General features: G+C 43.6%; 1 protein-coding gene across 12 annotated transcripts in view; it reads left to right on the top strand.

Moving 5' to 3' along the window:
- Nucleotides 1–18,687: 18,687 nt before the first annotated feature.
- Nucleotides 18,688–20,069, top strand: part of SIPA1L1 (signal induced proliferation associated 1 like 1) — a 220,904-nt gene continuing 219,522 nt past the window's right edge. For 7 of the 12 annotated variants that reach the window (XM_055715533.1, XM_055715524.1, XM_055715527.1 and 4 more), the window contains exons 1-2: nt 18,688–18,798; nt 19,234–19,486. The gene's annotated coding sequence lies outside the window, so the exon portion shown is untranslated. The remainder of the gene's footprint in view (nt 18,799–19,233; nt 19,487–20,069) is intronic. The other 5 variants (XM_055715526.1, XM_055715528.1, XM_055715522.1 and 2 more) reach the window with 2 other exon arrangements.

Genomic DNA, 20,069 nt, shown 5'->3' with positions numbered 1-20,069 from the left:
GAAGTTCCCTACCTATGTGGGCCACCTGTGGTAATTTCACTGGTTCTGTCTGAAAGAGTTAATAGCATTGAGACAGCTAGTGGTATCGTGAGTGATACTGTGTTTTGGCATTCTTACTGGGAAAGAATCAGATGTTATTGCTTGTCATTACTTCTCACTCCCTGGCAGGCAACCCTCAGCACATGACAGGAAAAAGACCAGAGATTCCAGCATGGAAAATCTCCAGAACCAATTTTTCCCATACAAGAAATAGAAATCCTAGCTTGAATGCCTGAGATTACAGCTCCAGAAAAATAACTCTAGATGTTACAAAAGTCAAGAGACTGATAGAGTGCTCTTCTGTGTGAGACATGTTGTTTTCCATGTGGTGATGAACAGCATCTCTTTCCTCATTTAACACTGGGACATTTTGGGGCATACCCATTGATGCTGTTCATGGCAAATAAAGTAATGCTAAAGCAACAGACTCATGCATACATTCATCACTTGAATTTTTTTGGTTATTGCAGCTGCTATGGTTACCAGTCACGTGGATGGCCACCTTCTGTAGTGGAAGTACAGAGTGATTGCACCATACATTGTGTGAAGAAGTCAGATAGACCTTGGGGGTGTGTGGTGGGTGTGAGTTTCCTACCCACTGCAGAAGGAGCTGGAATGCAAGTTCTCTGAAACAAATACATTTCAATACTAATACTGTCTAAGCATTTGTAAAGCAACTCTTTGACTTTTCTACCACTTCTGAGAAGGGGGAAAAAAAAAGTAGCAAAGCAGCTAATGCCCAAATAACCGATTACCCTTGCAATTAATGCAAATTAATGTTGACCTTCTTATGCATTTGATGGTACAGTGACCTCGCTGGTGCTAATTCTATGTATGTTTGCCCTGCCATTCGGCTATATAAGTAGTTCCCCTAACTGACAGTATCTTCCCATATTAACTAAACACTGGAGGGAAATGACAGGTATTACAGGAGGCTACCTGTGGACGTTCATCATCTTGTTTTCTCGCATATTCCTTCCCTTGCCAAACCCACTTCTTGGTTTGGTCAGCTGTATCTCTCCAAAAGACCTAATTAAGAAGCTTTTGTCATACAGAAAAGGTACTAAGCAATGTGTCCAAAGGAATTATTTACCTACTGGTGTGCGCAGTTGACTCCCAGCAATGAGGTGTATAAAATCTATGGTGTAACAGCCATTAATGAGCTAACACATAGTTACAGCCAGTAACTGTACAGCAATGATTGCATATTCCTTCACTGCAGAGTTGAAGACTGAATTTTTCTGAGGTCAGCACTATAAGACCTTTGGGTCCTAGGGTACGTGCTGCAGGATCAAGAGAACACAATGGTTGTGTCTTCACGTGGAAGTTGTCCCTTAGAGAAAGGACAGAGTGAATTTCTTCACAACTCTGTTGGATTTCCTAATGTTGCTCTAAGTGTGCCTGTGCCCCTCAAGGCTCTGGTGTTACTGTGAAAAGCTCAGGATCTCAGACCCCAGAATCCCTAGCTGTGATGTGACACTGCACCATCACCAGAGATAAGCCAGCATCAGTGTCTTTCCACCAGCCATGTAACAACTTCCATTCTTTCCTTCACTTTATCTTAGCCTAATTGGTCCAAGGCTGCTGGAATATGTACAGTCCTCTTTATTGGTTCTTCCTGTCATAAATAAACAGCTGACTTTCTGCTTTGCTGCCAAAGGTCTGCTGCCTCTCTGGGTGAGGATACTGCTGCCATCTGTCTGACTCTGTACAGGTACAAAAGCTCCTTTGGAGCTATTTGGCGTTGCCTGCCAGCCCTGCAAAGGCAGGAGGTGCTGCCTTGCCAGGCACTTCTACAAAAAGGCAGGGGTGGCTTCCACAGTGCCTTCAGGATTGGTGTGGTCTCTCTTCCCTCTGTACTGTGGCCCCCTCTCAGTTAACCCACCTGTCTCCCCACCTACTTCTGCTGCAGTAGCCAGTCTCAATTTTATCTATACTCTCATGGGAACTTTTGGAGTTGGGTATTGACTAGATCTACAAGAAACACATAATGAGTTTGAACTGCTATTGAGTATGTTATCATCCCTTTGGGCAGCGCTTCCCTTAAAAATTAGACTGCCTCCAAAAGGTGGGGGTTTTACCTCTATAAAGATCAGCTGCAGATTGGCCTTCAGGAAGGAGCCAAGCGGTTTTTGCTTAGATATCATAGTTTAAATAACTCTGTTAATGAAAGAGCTGTTCACTTTGCCTACCCATGGATATTCTTCCTTACTCTAAGCTGGTAGTATGCAGTTGCTGATGTAAACAGCTGCAATGTCATCAAGAAGAAGAAATTCAAGTTTCTAAGAGAGGCTGTTTCCACGTAGCTCGACATCCTGGCTTTTGTTGCCATGAACAAATGGCGCTGACACTTGCGCAGCTTTGAGTGAACTTTCACAAAAGCTGTCACTGTGGATGGGACTGCCTTTGGCTTTTTTCTTTGTCAGTGACGCCTCTTGTGGTTTTGCCTCCAGCTTATAGTATTTCCCTGGGTTTCAGTGGCCTCCACCCAAGACTTACACCTGCTGTGACCTAAGTTTAACTGCTGGTGATGGCTTCTGTGAGCCCATTGCTGCCAGAAAACCCTCCAAGCCTTCCCACGTTCTTTCCAATTCACTCTTCCATTTCCCATTCATTTACTGGTACATTAACTGGATTAAGATGGCTATATTTACTAGACTGCATGACATATAGGATGGCTAGCAGTAATGGCTTCTAATCTTGAAGTTTCCTGCCTTCTTACCCTACACAGGATTTTCTCTATGCACACACATGCACAAAGGCATGATTTTGTTTGCACTTCTATAGCTGCCTGATAATCAATTCAGTCCAAGGAAACGTAAGGTATCTTGCTAGTAGGCATGTTACAGAGGCAATAGAGGTCCAGTATTCTTAAGGGGATAAAGGCAAAAATTTAAAATTATGTCAATAATGATTTGCCAGGCAATGAAATAGCACATAAATTGTTGAGAGGGAAACGGTAATAAATCCAGAAGAATGTTTTTTTTAATTTGTGAAATATTCTCATGTATTGGTCTTGTCAGTTTTCCCTTCTCCATGAGGATGAGACAAATCCTTCTTTTTAAAAACTTCATTCTGCAAGTTTATTTTCAAAAAAGCTGCTGGCAGGTTGTCACAGAACGGGAAGATTATGATTAACTGAAATGTCATCAGCCTGTTATTCTCCACAGAGGTGATATGAATGGGAATTAAGTAATGAACTTCTGCAAATGGATGATAGGAGAATCTCCATTAATGCAGGGCTTTGCTGAAGGAGTGGAAACGGTGAGAGTTTTTCTTTTAACTTCTTACACATCATCAACTCCTATTACCAAAAAAAGACAAAACTCGCTTGTTAAAAAGAAATCTCCAAGATCATACAGAAAAATATTTTTTCTTTAAATTTTTATTTAACCAAATGTACTGTATTTCTAAGCTTTTGGTTTTTTCTTAATATTGCTGTGGCTTACATGCTGCTGATCCTTTTTCCAAAGTTGTGTGATTAAATCATTGCAATGGGAACTGATGCATTTTCCTTCACAGCACTAGCAGAATGCTGTTTAATTTTATGCCGTGGGAAGCTCAGGCCTGATTCAATCAGGCATTCTTTAACTTTCTTGTTGTTGTTGTATCAAAAGAAAAACAGAGCAGTACATGTTAGTCTATTATGTTACATGTTCTAACTCGAGATGAGTTCAAGCCATAGAATCTGGATATGAATTTCGAATGCCCGATGCAATGAGAAAGGTCATTTTCATAATGCTGATGTGGGTTTACGGCTGGTGTTTGAAGTGGGGGGAGGTGGGGGTGGGGCATTTGGGTGACATAGATGAAGTCTCCAGAACTGTCCGCTCTTCTTTATTGGAAAAGATACCAAACTTTGCAGAAGCTGCAACCAAGGCAGTAATCCAACCATGTAATGCACAACAGGGGGAAAAGCCTCATCTCAAATGGCAATAAAATTGCCTTCTGGTCGGAGGTTAGCATGTCTCTGCAAGTCCTTGCTGCTGAGGTCCTTCATATGTGAGGGAGCAAACTGCACTCGATACCCTTTGAAATCTCTGTCCTGTCGCATGAGGGCTGAGGAGCCCTTTGGATCCCAGCCTGGATCCCAGCTGCCACCTGCCAGGCACAGCAGCTTTGCCGTGCTGAAGGGGCATTTGCTCTGGACCTGCATTATGGGTGAAAACCACATTGATGTGGCAGCAAAGCTCTGCGCTGATGAAAAAGCTGCAAGGTCAATACCGTGGGTCAGATTCCTTCTCTCATTCCCATCCTTGCAGGGGCACTTGTTTGACTGCACAGGCAGAAGAAACCATCTGCAAGACTATGGACAGCATTCTCAGGGTACAGTGGAGAACTCATGCAGCCAACTCTTGCCACTGTCCCTGTTTTCCTGCCCTTCCCAGGCAGGTGGTGAGGAGGAGGACTGGCTCGTGCATGCTGCGCTCCTGACAGCATCCTTGCTGTGTTTTACACCCGCCCAAGCTCACAGCCCTTTGGGAACCAAACTGAACAAGTTCAGTGCAGGTCAGCCACACCAGGCCAGGTCTGCGGTGGGGAATCAACTTTTCTTTGCCTTCCCTTGCTCCGTTTCTTGGTGGTCCTGTGGGAAAAGCATTTCCATCTCTGTTGGCTGAACCAATTGGGTTTCCATGTTGCTTCTTACATTGTAAGGACCACCTTACATTGTATGGAAAGCAACCAGCTGAGTGATCCACCGCTGCCATCTCCACTTCCCTGGAGACACACAGAGCAACCTGCAGGGATATGAGGAACCAGCCATAGCACTGAACAGGTATCCCCACCCTGCAGCACCCGCTGGGTTACATCCTGGCTGCTCTGGGTACGCTGGTGGTGGTAGACCTTTGTGAGGGGCTCCGTATCTCCTGCATGTCAAAGAAGTAACAGGGCTGGTTAAATCATATTTCAAAACCTTCAGCACAAAGTCCAAGGCCATGCTGCAGTTTTGGAATAAGAATGTAGTATTTCTTCTCCCCAGTTGAAAGCACGTGTTTTTTTCCAAGATCACAAGTGGCCCTGTAGGTCAGAGGCAGTTCAGTGGTGACATCCGTTGACACAGTTAACAGAATTTTGTCCTAATTACTTTATATAAAATGCTACTAATATTATTTTATGTAATAAACCCTTACAATAATGCTCTCAAACCTTACTGGATTTAAGTGTCAAAATTCCATAAAAAGTCACTTTTTCTCTGTTAGTTGCTTTCTTTTCTTCTAAGCTGTGGTAATTAGAAACTAAAGAAATTTCAAGCTGAATAGGGGAATTGGAATTTTACAGTTTCTCACAATCACATATCTTAGTGCTTTGAATAAGCCAAATCAATTTTTGACAATGTTGTCTTTGTGATCTCTCCAAAATGCATTCCCATCCTTCCCTCAGCCCTAGTGTAACTCTCTTAAAATATTTTCTTTTCTTTCTTTCTTTTCTTTCTTTTTTTTTTTTTTTGTCTGATAAGTAATTTTACATTCATCGACATTGCTTGCTTGTAATCAGAGAGCCATTCCAGCAGCCAGCAGATGTTTAGAGACAGCATCTGCCACTGTTATTTAAACTGGGGAGGGTTGGATCCCAAGGGATGTCCTAGCAAAATAAATGGGACTGTCTACTCTAAAAGAAATGCTCGGTGGTAAGGTAGGTAGAACTGCACTGCAGAGGTTTCAAGGGAATTAGGCAGGTATGCAGAAAGAATTGGCACAAGCTGATTTCACAACAGTGATTCACTCAGTGGTATTGATGTGGGAGAGCATTTCAGATGTATCTTGGAATAAACTGAGCCACTGGCAACATACATTCCTGCCTCCTTCCTGTATGCTGCAAAGGGAGCAAGACTGTGTCTGGACGAAGAACTTCAGTTTCCTATTTCTGTTGCAGTTCCTGTAATCTGACAAAGGACAGTATACCGTAAAGTCATTTATAGCAAGGCCAGGTGTGGAGGTTGTGGCAAACAGGGCTGCATCTTTGTAGAAGAATGTGGGCCTTGGACACAACTCATATCTTTATGTGATGGTGGGTTCTGTAACAGGGCTCCCAGCTAGTTGACAGCCACGTAGCTTCATACCTGTGGCTGAAGTTTGTAGTATGCAGTGCATTGCAAAGAGGTGCTTGTGTACTTTGATTGCTGCTGAAATGCGCAATGCAGTGGAAGGCTTTAAAGATGTCCTGCATGAACATCTAGTGGGGGATTTTTCACTCACACTAGTTGTGAAGGTTCAAACGGCAGAGGAAATGAAACGCTATCTCCCCTAGAGAACCTGCTGAGATATATTTAAAGCCTCCAGTAATACGTTACACAGATGCCTGTTCCAACAGCTTACAAAACCCTCTGTGGCCAATGGCACCACTCTTCAGGAATGTGATGCCCACAAGAGGTTTTCTTCAAGATGAATGGGATTTCTGTTAATCCAACTTGATATTACAGAATATCTCATTTGCTGGAGGCATAGTACATGACAAAGATGCCAAATGAATAATCACTGGATAAATTTTACTCTCACCAGGTTGTAATATATGATTTCACAAGCTTGTTTATTCAGGTTTACTGTTTCAGTATTCACTTGTTGATACCTTTTATTGCAATAATCAGCCACCTGCTAATCCTGCTTTTCCATTCAAAGGTATTTTTTTCCGATTAGGTCTTACAAACTTTTCAAATCCCACTGTTCCTGCTTTCCCATGTTGTTTTAAGCCATGGCATCAGATGCACTTTATAGACGAGACTCCTTGTAAACACTGACCTGCCCCTTTTACAGCACTCCGGTAATGTCATTTGTTCCCACTTTTTAGGCTGTCAGACCCAGACAGGCATCTTTGTGTAAGCGACAATCAGGACCCATAAATCCAAGCGGGAGATCCTCTTGGCTACAGCTGTGTTTTTAGGAGTATGATAACAGAAATAATATTAAAAAAAGTGAGCCAATATTGGCTCACCTAGTGTCACATCAGCGGTACTGTGGATTGCCACGCAGGAAAGCAGGATGTCGGGGAGACTTAGTTTCAGAGTGGTGGGAAGCCAGGCTCATCAGGGAAAACAAGTGATTTAGCATGGCCCTTCACGGTAAGTGCCTGCAGCTAGCTGATTGCTAAAGCAGCACTGAGAGGATCTGTAGAGGAGATTACACAATCAACCGGGCCAGCTAGCAAAAAGTCTGCTGTGATGGCAACAGTTCCAGCAGTTTCCATTGGAAAACAGGCTGACTCCTGCCAGCAGTGCTCTTAGACCTCTAAAGATCACCTAGAGGAAGCATTACCTGGTGTACCTTATTTGTAAGCTTTCTTAGTTTGCTTTTTTGGTCAGTCCAAAGAAAGAGGTTTGTATGAACTGTTGTTCCTTAACACGTCTCTGTCAGCAATCCTTAAGACGAGCCTTCCCATTTCAGCTGTAGACAGTGACTTGAACCCTGAGCATGTGAGTTGTAGGGCAAATATTAAATTATGTGGGACTGCTCATGACTGAAGTTAAGCATGTGTCTGACATCTGGGGAAAGAGATAGGAGAGGCTATCCCATCACGGGGACCCATATTTTATCAGCCAACAGAGGTAGCTACAGAGTGGCTGCTCTTCAGATAGCATTCTTAAAACCAAATAACCAAAACCAAATTTTGCAGTAGCTGTGCAGAATGCTATCTGCAGACCATGAGGCCAAGCCATAAAATCACAGTTAACAACAATGTTTGATTTTTTTTAAAATGTGATTTGGCCATAAAAGATAGTAGTGTCAAAAAATAGCAGACAGAGAGTCTTGTTCTTGCCTGGTCCAGGGCTTTGACACTGGAGTGACTGGCAAGCACTAAACCCTAAAGGCTTGCATATGGTTTATATGAAATACCTTGACAGAGTCAAAATTGGTTTCTGGGTAGGTTCAACAGCAAGGTTACTTGTGTTGTATAGCTTTACCATGTTCCTTAGAAATCCTTCCACTGCCAATGAGACATTACTGTAAGCAGTAAAGGTGTGCCAAGAACCACAAAGCACTGTACAAACCCAATCCTGTTCCTGCCAGGGCTCGCATGTGTCGCGACTCCTGCTCAACTGAGCCATCCTGTGCATTAAGCTGTGACAGTATGTGCATATTGACACAAAAAAGGCCTAGGTCAATATAGCCACTTGCAAAATGAAGGGTATAGATTGATATAGAACTAATATTATACAATGTAAGAGAGGAAATTTGAGGCAAAGACATTAGTGCAAATACTGAAGACAGTCAGAAGCATTATGGCAAGTTTAGTCTCCACACAGCACTACAGCACCAAAGCTCTCACCTGGAAGATAATGTCAGAAATATTTTACTCTGTGTGCTTGAATTAATTGCATGTTTACATTTTTAAAAGGGCAGCAGGGACCTATCTAAAAGCAGACAGAAAAGAATACTCCACCAGCAACCGTATCTTACTTCTAACCAAATGTGTTTCTCTGATGTTAGAGCGGGAATCTGACTTCTGTGGAACTAGCCTAAGTCTCAATCCCCCCCATCAGTCAAATTTCATTTGGTGATGAACAACCCTTGTCCCCTCCATTTCTTAGAAGCAATAAATGAAAAAAAAATGCTAGAGGATTTACAGCAGGGAAAACCTGCATAATTATTATATGTGTATTTTCAGTTACGATGATAGTGTACAACCATAAATTATTTGATTGCTTGCAAAAATATGTGGTGTTATTTGTTCCTTACAGAATTGTTATATTTGTTTCATGAGGACTCAGAAGTATCGATATAAGCAAATTTTCAAGCAGTGATCCTGTAGAAAAATAATGAATTTTTATGCTATTTGTTAATGAATTATAATGAAGAGGTTATAAAGACAAGAAATAGAGGGGAAAGCAAATTAGAAAAGGGGACAAAAAGTATTTGTACACAGAACTCATTTCTTGTAACTTTGAAAATTCAGTCTCATTAAAGGCCATTTAAGTATTTAGGCAAGAAATACAAGCTAGGAAAAAAGCACTGCTGCTTTACAACTATCGCCTTCAATTTGGAGGGCATTGCCAACAATGCCACTTACAAGGAACTTTAATCTGCTTAAGTATAGATTTTCTAATGACTACCCCAGGGCAACTACCACAGAGAATAGCCACATATAGGATGTCTAGACAACTAACGCTTACATCATTTTTACAATACGCTTACATTTCTATTGAGTCTAGAGATCACAGGAGGCCAGAACATAAAAGTTACTAATCCATTAATGTTCCCCGTTTGTTTTGTGTAAGGGCTATGAATTGTTGCAGTGTTGAAATACAGTGACTTCAGGGGTTATCAACAGATGCCTCAGATTAATGAGTCATAGTTATTGTGATTCAAGTAGGTTATGTTTTTTTACAGAAAAGAAATTAACTCCATCACACAATATCATAGAACAACCAATGCAAATTTAACTGGAATATTTGCCTAGCAAGGCAAGAATGGAAGCTCTCTGTGTATTCCCGTAGAGAAGTAAACCATATAAAGTTGAAATTGTGAAAAAAGGTTGAAAATCATAAAACTTGTAAGGAAGATGGCAGGACAGGAAGGCTTGCAATCCACATGCCACATAAATGGGTCATCTGTGTCATTAGGTGACTTAAGGGACACTGAACTGAAAGAACATATATTATTCTGCTAAATAGCCTGTGAAAACCTGGAGGTTTTTTCTTAATCACAAAGGCTTGAAATTTGGCAAAGAAGGATAATATTTTGTTGAAAGTCAAAATGCCTATAGAGCCAGTGCTGAAAATACTAGGTGTTTCAGGCCAGTCAAAGTAAGGGGAAATATAAAGTACGGCTGGAGATGGGGGGGTGCAATGTTGTCACTAGGATGTCTCATTAAGACAGACAAACTTAGATTTTAATCCCAGGAGCCCTTTCAGAAAACTGAGAAAGAAACATAAGTATTTATTCACCAGTAACTGGGACAGGGGATTCTGCAGTTAAGACAACAGCAAGTACAAGCGCCGCAGGTGCTCTAGACCAGAACTGCTAAGAATATAAACTCTTCCTCAGAGTTTCAATTGAGGGGAATATATACATACATGTAAAATAGCCCCATTGATTTCTGAATAGGCTTTGTATGGCATTTTATAGGGCTTTTACTTTTTCTTGAATGAAAATTAAAGATAACCTTTTCCTTAGTTTAAAAAACTTTTGACTCTTAAAATCCATTGTTTTCCAGTTTTGAAAATGGGAAAGATTGAAATACATTCCTTCCCTGTTTTCTAGCAAAAAGAAATGCACATTGTGGCAGCAGGGCTTTGGCTGGCATTCTGAGGTATAGTTCATTAGTCCCTTGGCAATTGCAGAAGATTTTTTTTTTTTTCTTAAAACAGTATCTCCAGGCCACTTTTTTTCCCTTTGGCTCCCTCCCCCACATAATGGCCAGAGGCCCATTTTACAAGCTCCTGTGTATTTTTTTTTCTGAGATTCTAATACCACCACGATTTGATAGTCTTAAAATGTTGTCAGTACCTTAGGCTCTCAAAGCCCCAGCCTGTATTCGTGCTCAACAAGCTCTGTAGCCGCATCTGTCTAAGCTTTACACAGATACACTTGGGCTTCCTCCTGTAAATAATTTTTGTGTGATTGTATAAGCTAATTTAGAAACTATTCAGCATTGAATGAACATTTGTATCAACAGCCAGATTTCTGTACTCTGAAACCACAATTTACAATAAGAAAAAAAATAATTTATTGATCCTGCTTGTGAAATTTCTGTGAAATTTGAACAAGGACGGATAGGCAAGACTGCATATTTGACCCCTGAGAAGAAAAGATTTATTAAGTAGCAGGAGGATCTCCCCAAAGAGTATTGTTTTCTGGCCACAGAGTACTTCCAAAGCTTCCATGATTCAGCAGACCTAGAGGAGCTCGGGGTTAGGCCAGACCCTTCTGTTTTCTTCCTTAGCAGCAAACATAAATCTGTATTGGTGCACTTGTTATTACTGTGTACTGTTATTACTGTGCTACTGAAAAGTAATGCATCATACTTCCATGCTCATTGATTTACTCCTTAGTTTCTGCAATTATGCTGGCTACAGGTATAGGTTAGTATAGGTGTTATTACAACATAACTAGTCAATCAAAAGCGTGCAACATATACTTGTAACCTTACAGCATGTTGAAGAGTCTTACAGTGAAGAAGTCCTGTGGCACAGGACAAAACTGCAGTTCTCCCTCTTTCATGTATTTCATGTAAAATATAAACTGCAAAAAAGGAAAAAAGAACTGTGTATATACCTGGCACTTTTCCTTTACAGATCCCTGCACTTATCCTTTAGAGATTACTTCAGTTTCCTATTTGTTCTTAAATTGAATTGCATTTGCAGTTCTAACATACTCCTTTTTCAGTTGTGGCTTCTTTGGCAAAATATCTGGAAAATTACTTCAAAGCAGCTGAAGTCTGATGCACACACAGCAAGAGAAGAGGAAAGTGGATATAGAGTTTTGGACTGCATGAAGTGATCTTAGGAGATCTTAATTTATCAATGTCTTCCAGGTAAACGTCAAAATCCTGCAATAAATTTTTTAGACCCTGTGGAGGCGGAAAGGCCAACCTTAGGATGCTAGCTGGAGGAGAGTCACCTAGTTTATGGAATCTCTGGAATGGATACCAAGGGAGAAGAAATTCTGATTATTCCTTCGCCCCCCCCCCCCCATTTTGTGCTGACAGAAAAGGTGGGATTCAAGCCTGAGATCTACAGAAAAATCTGGTGAGCTGTGGTGATGTAGGATGAGCCATGTACAGCTGAATAGCCAAAACAAAAGTATAGCTACTTAGCATAACTTGCTTCATTGACTTAATGTACTCGGTGAGTATAAATACACTTTTATAATATGCATAGTAACTATAGGTGACCTAACTCCTTCAAAAAAGTGTGGAAAATAATTTCACATTTAACCATGCTCCAGAATATTTTTGTCAGGTTTTGGATTTCAAGATTCACAAAGTGTTTTTCCTTCTTCCTCCTGCTATATAAAATCCTCAGGCAAACAACAGAATGACTAACACCGTTTGCTATGGCAAGAATGAAACTGAGTATTCAGAGAGTTGCCAAATGCAGAATAAACAAACTGATATAACAATTTCCCCCTCTCTATCTATTATGGTGATCTCAGTTTGAGTTTCAACATCAGTACAGAAATCCCCAGACAGAACAGATTTCCAAACAGATAACGTCTCTTTAAATGCCATATTAGAAGCAGTAACTTACTCTGCTAAAAAGTCAAAGCTACTGATACCACAACATTATCCTCTCTCTGTAATAGTACCATCTCCTTCTCTGCAAAGTAATTGTTTCTTCCATAACAATTTAAGCCACGGAAGCCTGTGACTGCAATTTGTGATTCTAAGAGAGTTCTCTGAATATATCCCAGAACTCCCGGTGATTGGCAGCTCTGTAAAAAGCGATAGCTATCCCAACTATCCATCAAACAAATGAGTGGTAAGTCATTTGGAATTTCTCCCAATGCTATTGGGTTTTCTGTAGAATTTAATTCTCTTGTGTGTAGGAGAGGTTTCCCAAAGGTTAATAACTGTGTCATTTCATATTTTTCTCAGAAAACTGAGAGCTAGAAAACCATATTTCAGGCTAATTGCGTATAAAATAGTTTAGAAAATAGTCAACTTGAATTATGGACATACAAAAATGAAATTTATCTGAAGGCTTTTTATTTTATATTTTCTTCAGAATGAATCATTCAGGTTTGCTTAAGAATTCTGCTCAAACTTTCCAGACATTACTAAGGATACTGTGTTTTGTTTTTCTCTCTTTTTTTCTCTCTACTATTAAAGTCCAAGATAAGACTAGGAGATACCTCTGTTCCTTAGTACTCAGAGCATGGGATTCTTTGCTGAAAATAAATGCTTATTACAAGTGGAAAGGAGAGGTCACTTTCATTTTGAGATGTTGCCAGCAGAAGTGGTGCAGTACTTTCTGCCTGGACAAAACTTGCTTTGAATACAGGGCACTTGAGTTGCATTCTTCTCTGGACCAGATGAATCTCCAGCTACATTTCCCACTTCTCAGACATATGCCGTAAACATGCTGCTGTAAGCTGTTCTTGGGGGGAATGTTCTCCCAGACTTCTGCTGAAATTTTACCATTTTCTAGAAAGGAAGACAGGATTTCTGGTGCCAGAGAAAGAGCATAGAAGTCAATCCTGAGATACTGTCTATGGACTGTTTCTGAGTATCATCCAGAATGTGTTCTTCATAAATATAGAAACAACCCTTGGAGCAAGAACAAAAACATGTTTCCCTCTTCCAGCTGACCTGTCTTAAACAGTACATTTGTTTGCAGAATAAAATGGACCTCCTTCTCTAGATATAAGCTGCTCAGGAAAGCTGTGAAGAGGATTGCCAATTTAGATATTACGCTTGAACTGAATGTGTGAGTCCCATTGGTGAAGAACAGACCCAGAGAAGGAAGACTCAAGGGAAAGAGGTGGTTAAGGAAGGAAGAATTGGGCAGAGCTCAGTACTCTCAAGGTAAAAGGGCAGCTGAGCTCCTTTCCAACCCTGCTGTGCTGTATTGCAGCTTCTGTGACTTTTCTCATTAAGTCTAGTCCTTGATGAAAACTAATGTGTTTGTGCCCTCATGCTAAGGTTCAACAGACACTTCTATCCAGGGTAAGACAACGTTACCACTGAGCAAGGGAATCCTATCTACCTGCCCTCCTGCTCTGTTTCTGTGCCTGTATCGTGTCCTCTCTTGTACCAAGGCAAGCATTTATGAGGCCACATGCTAAACTGGATCAGGAAACTCATCTGGCCAAAAGCTTGTGGTATTTTCCCTGCTGGGTTAGTTTCTAGCTGGAGCGGTCCTGAGTCAGCTGGCCGTAGAGTCACACGAACATCTGTGCAGCATAAAGGTTGGGGCAGCACAGGGCGGGCAGATCTGTTTCTTCCATTAGCAGTGCCTGTGTATGCTGTCCTGAAGTGTCACTTAAGTCACAGCCTTATGCCAGGGTGCCTGGGATCTGATTCGCACAAGCATTCACAATTACAAGTGAGTTCCCGAGGAGCCGTGCTTCCTTGAAAAGAAGAGCTATCTCTTGCTAACCGTATTAGGAAACCAGGTGCTAACTATTTAATCTGTAAAATGGGGATAATAATATCACCTTACAGGAAAGGGATAAAAATGCATTTGTTGCTGTTTGTGAAACATTCTGTTCTGATGAACACTAGATCAACCCAGTTGGCAACCCAGCCGCCTGTCTTCAAAGCCAGTGGGCAGCAGCTTGCAGAAAGGAAGATGCGGAGCTATGCTTTGGGTCCCCAGGCTTCAGGGAAACTATGGAGAAGGTTGCATAATCATATAATTGCAATTTATATTATAGAGTGTATTTGCCCAAGAAATCAGAAATAAAGATATAAGCAGATGCATGTGGCATTTGTTAGTTTTGAGTGTTTGACTTTTCACTCCCAATCTTTTAATGCATGAGAGGAGAGTTTTGTGTTAAATACAGTCTACAAGAGCACTTTGGAATTGTGCTTATGTTGGGTTTAAATGGTTGAATAGAATGATTTGATCACTGACATTGTATCATATCACTTGAAAATTTGAAAAAAACCACCCCTCTCTCCACAAACGTCCTTTCTTTTCATTAGCTTCTTCTCAGACAAGGAAAATTTCTAATTTACCTTCTCTCTTCTTGCACTTTCTCCTAAGCCTGTAGTACTACGACTACTTGATGCATTATGCTGATTTAGTGGGCATTGGTCTAACCAGGTATTTCCTTATTCCAGGTACTGAATTAAAACCAAAAGGTAACACTAAAATAATATTCTTAAGTATCCTGATGTGCATCCAAATAAAATGCAGGTTGGTTTGTTTTACATTAGTCAAGGTTATTAATTGTGCCTTTACTATTGAAAAGCCTTTTGATTCATAAAGTTAATGTCTATGTGCATTGGTGCCTGTATAAATGCAGGCTTGAGACATGTTCTGAGCATGTGTTTCGCAATTTCTTTTCTGAGGATTGTATAGCCATCTGGGTATTAAGTGGCTCCCACTAGTACAGTTTCTGGGCCTCTCTATTACAGTGGTTTGGCAGTCCACCGAAATGCAAAAGAATAATGCAGATCCTTGCAAATGATGAGAAAGAGCCTACCGACTGCAAAGCAGGACAGACAGGCTTAGCAGGAGGAAACCGCAATGTGGATGAATGCCTCTGAGAGCCTACAGCTGAGAGGTCACAATTCTGGCCTGTTGTACTTGACACTGATCATTTGTACTTCCTACTTGACAATTCCTTTGGACCAGCCTTCAGGCTTACTCACACACTTTCTTCCATGCTGCTGCTTTGTTGCAAATGCTCCTGCATACTTACTTTCTTTTTGAATCCTTTTTGAGAGAAATTCTTCAATATTTCTGCTAAGTTAAATATAGCAAAGTCAGAAACATTTCTTTGCATTTATTAAAAAATACATTTTCCCCACTTCTAATGTATATTTCTCATCTTGAGTTTTAATGACTTCAAATACTGTATGCCCAATTAAATGGAACAGAATTACTTCAGGGTGAATTCTTGTAAGCTGCAGAGAGGATTGCTTTAAAATGCCTGTGAAGTCCCTTGGAGAGTTCAAAGATGACTGTACAAGTTGCACAGAGTTATAACTGGTGAAATCAGAGAGTGTTTCTATTTACTTCATGTCAGAAAAGGTCTGTTGGTGAGTGAAAGGAACCACAGAGAAGTTATAGTTCACAAGACACTGACTTCCCTGACAAAGATGGCTAAGGAAGTTGCCTCTTATTCCTGCTCCCCAGTGCCCCAAAGCAAAACTGATATTTTTCTTATGTCAGTATAACTGTTTGTGCTATAAACTGCATCACCAAAATGACCTGTATTAAAGACTGTCCTCTAAAACCACCAAGCCGGTAACGCTAGAGAATACTCTAAGACCCTAAAACTTTCCCCACATATACTGACTATCTGGGGCCACGAATGGGAATATGGACCTTTTCCATATCCTGAAACTCACTGATCTTGGGCTCTAGGAAATCATCTCCGTGTGAATTACTTCATCTATTTCTCTGCTGTGTTGTATATCCAAATCATAAGCTTCTTGGAAGGGTGTGCTGTATACAAACTCTCACATGTTAATTGTTCATCAATGAATAAATTATGCACTCTATTTCAGGGCAGCTCAGATTCTTAGTCAAATTTTCTCTGTGCTTCCAGTAGCTCCGGCCAGCCTTAATCAGAAACAATCCTACTACTTACCCTTTCATAAAGCCAAACCTTCAGAGAGCAACATAAATGTTAATTAATTTACTCTCACCTCACTCCTCTGAGGTAAATAGCTGTATCATTTTCCCTTTCTGCTTAAAGGAGAATATTAAAACAGAAATGAAGTGACTTGTCTATGGTAACACAGCAAATTAGTAGCAGAAGAAGGGTTGGCATTCAGAAATTCTTGGGGTTCTTGGTGATCGTCTACACAGGGAAACAGGCTGGAACACCAGCTGTGCACCCTTCATTCTGCAACAGCTAGTCAAGCAGAGGCCGATGTGCGAGTGCTCTATCAAAGGAAAGAGAGGTCCTTTGTTCTGGAATTAATTGTGCGTTATTGAGGCAAGGTAATTATTTTGGAATAAACCCCCTCTTATCCCTCTTATTCTAGATCAGCTGTTCTGATGACTTCCTTATATAGCCAGGAAATAAACTCTACGTTCTCCTCTCCCTCCCCCAAACCTAGTTATTTATTGCTTAATTATAAAGGCACAAAAATGTTTGTACTTCCACATAAAGGAAATAAATCGATTCTGGATATCCGGAGACCTGTGAGAACGTGCATAGCTCCTGAGTGCTGCTGCCCCCTTAATCATGCGCGGGGGAGCATGGTGAGAAGAGCGGCTGGGCTGTGCCTCTGCCAGCAGCCCCCGTGCCAGGACCCCTGCACGACCAGAGGGTGACCTCTTAGACCTGGGATACAGGGAGGGACTGCAGGGGCCTGGGAGCAGGAGCCAGCTCCAGTGCTGGACTGCAGCCAAGGGTGTGAGCCTCCACTGCAGCCTCATCTCAGCGCGTAGGCTGGGCTGGTGCTTGGTGTCGGAGCCTCTCCCTCCCTGTGTGACCCTTCTGAACGTCTCCCTCATCTTATGATCTGACACATCAGCAATGTACGAAGAAAGATCATAGAAACGGTTTGGGAATGTGTTAGCCTCATTGACCTCATTAAAGAGTTTGCAAGCCACAGCCTCACTATCTAAATCCTTCTGATGAAGTCAAATTCAGAGCCATTGTTCCTGACGTTGCAGTCACATCCAGCACTGTTGTGTGCGTGTACCCGAGGACTGTAAGCTTCTTTTACAAAGTGGACTTCCCTTTGTAAGAGTGGGGCTACAGCTGCTGTTAAAAACCTTTTTCATTTATGTAAAATATACCAAGCTCTTTAGCTGGGTGATATAAGATAAATGTGTTCAAATACCAAAAATATTCCTATTTGTTTTTCTGGATTGCCAATTTTTTTTCCCATGCCAGATCAGCACTGAGATCAGTTCTTCATCCATCCAGAACTTTCCTTCTACTCAGCAAGATGAGATAGGGAATGCTTGTACAGCCCCATAACACCTGCAGGAATCATGACCTCAAGCTGGAGAACCCATAAGAATGATTGCTCTCTGGAAATCCACCCACATTTTTTTTTACAGTACTGAACACTGTGCTATCTAAACATCAGTACTGAAGTTCCATTGGGAACATCTTCAGAAGGTGGCAAGGTGTTTGAATCGGTATGTAAGTCTTGCTGGTCTTTGCTGTCCAGACGTTCCTGGGGAGCGAACGGGGGGTGAAGCTAACATCTTGTCGGCAAAGCAGCCTGGCTGCTCTCGCTATCACCATGCTGCACACTGCTGGAACGTTGCCAGCCCAAATCAGAAATGTTTTCTAGAGCGTCCTAATTGCAGAGACAGCTCAGGGAAAAAGCTTCACTTACATTGGTTTAACTGAGATTGTTAATGTTCTGTTAAGCCAAGGACAGGAACAACTACAGGCAGAGCATCCAGAATGGGTTACCCACAGCTGATTTTGTTCAAAATTTTGGCCCTTTGAAAACAGAGCAGTGTTCCTGCAGAACAAGGGGTGATGTTGATGTATGCTCAGTATTTTTCATGCGCCTGCCCCTGTTGCTAATTTGTTATCTGTGAAGGATATCTAGAGAGAGCATTCAATTTAATTTGAATGGCAGCAAAAGAGCTCAATGTGTATAACATTTGTATAGTACCGGAAGGTTTTGCCTGTGTGTCAGCAAAAAAAAGAAAAATGAGCATTTTTATGCAAAAAGTTGAGAGGTGCAACACTAAGGCGCCCTTGGGCATGCCCCAAGGAGCCTCCTCACACATGGCCTTGGCCCCGGGCCGCCTTGAGCCAGTGGGGGGTTCCCCGAGCGAAGCCCCGCCGCCCCCCGCGGCAGTGCCGCCGCCCCTGGGCTCCCGCCTCGAAACTCGCGCGCCGCGGGAGGGCCGGGGAGGGGCGGGGCGGCCGTGCCCGGCGCGGTGGTGGCTGGAGCGGAACGAGCTCGGTGCAGGCCTCGGCCTCCTACTAGGCCCGGCGCTTGGCCGTTGCTATAGGAACGCGCGCTGGGCCGCTCGCCCCCGCCCCTTGCCGCGGGAGCGCGGGCGGTGGGGCAGCCCCTCTCGCGAGAGCTGCGGCGGCGGCGGCGGGCGGAGCGGAGCGGGCGGCGGGGTGAGCTCATCCCGGGCGCGGGCGGGGAGCGCCGCGCAGAGCCCAGCCCAGCTGAGGCGAGCGGAGCCGCCGGCAGCCGCCGCGGCAACTTTGTTGGGTGAGTTGCGAGCGGGAGTGCCGGGGCGGGCTGCGGGCCGTCCCCCTCCTTCCTGCCGCGGAGCCAGACGCGGGGAGCTGCCGCGCCGCTGACCGAGGGGGCGTGGGTGGGTGTGCGTGAGGAGAGCGGCCCCCAGCCCCGGGGCTGCGCGGCCCCCTGCCCGGCAGCCGCCGCCGCCGCGCCGGGGTCGGCAGAGGCGAGGCTGGGGGCCCGGGCGAAAGTGGCCCGCAGAGCCCCTCCGCCGCCGCAGCCGCACTCCTCCGCCGGGCGGGGGACGTCCGCTCCGTGCGCCCCCGGGGCGGCGGGAGTCCGCCGAGCCGCAGCCCGGGGTGGTCTCCCGCCCGGCCGGCAGTCCCGGGGCGGGTCGGGCATGGGCGCCCCCGGAGCAAGCCGAGCCGGGTGCTATTCTCCGGATTTGTATCTCTTTCTCCTCAGGAAAGGCAGCTCCGAGCGGGAGCGGCGCGGCCGGCGCCCGGCGGGAGGGCGGACGGAGGCGGCGGTGAGTGGCGGCGGCGCGGCCCGCTCCGCGGGCGCAGTGCCGCTCGGCGGCGGTGGCGGCTCCCCGCGCTGCCCGTCCCTGCGGAGGCGGAGGGCGCCGTGCGGCGGGGGGCGCGCTCCCCGCGGGCCCGGGAGCGGCGCGCTGCTCGCCTTCAAGGCTCAATAAACAACTTGTTTCTTGTTGGGCGCTGTAAGTTGCACTTAAGCTCTTTTTTTTTTTTTTTTTTCTTTCTTGACTTTTTATAGTCAGCGAGGGTGTAGTCGCGCTGGTTGTGTTCTGAGCCGGCGCTGAGACCACAGCGATGGTAACAGTTAAGTAATTTGGAGGCAGCGCCGGTGGGGATGTTCTGAATGCCCGGCTCGTGAGAGGGGGTGGAGGAGCAGAATATTTGCGGATGGTTGGTTTCTTCACTGGGATCTTGGAAAAGTGGAAAAAACAGGGAATGCCTTAAGCTGGATCTTATGGGGAGGGAGGAGGAGATGGAGAAGCAAGGAAAGGTAGATGAGAAGGGGATGACCTTCCTAAGCTGAGTTTGTTTGCTCTTCCCCCATTTTATATTGCACGAAATCTTCATGTTAATGTGCTCGTGCTTATATTTAAAAATAACTGTACTGTTTGCACTGAATAACTGTGATGCAGCTTCAGTTGGTTCAATGAGGAATTCACCCATTTGTGCCTGGTAAAGCAGTGATACAAAATGGGAATTGCTCAACTTAATGAAAATCTCCTTGTATAACCTTGGCCACAACATCTGTATGCTCTAGATGGAGGA

Source organism: Falco cherrug, chromosome 7 (assembly GCF_023634085.1).
Source record: "Falco cherrug isolate bFalChe1 chromosome 7, bFalChe1.pri, whole genome shotgun sequence".
Lineage (NCBI taxonomy): Eukaryota > Metazoa > Chordata > Aves > Falconiformes > Falconidae > Falco > Falco cherrug.
This window is presented reverse-complemented; position numbering and strand designations above follow the sequence as displayed.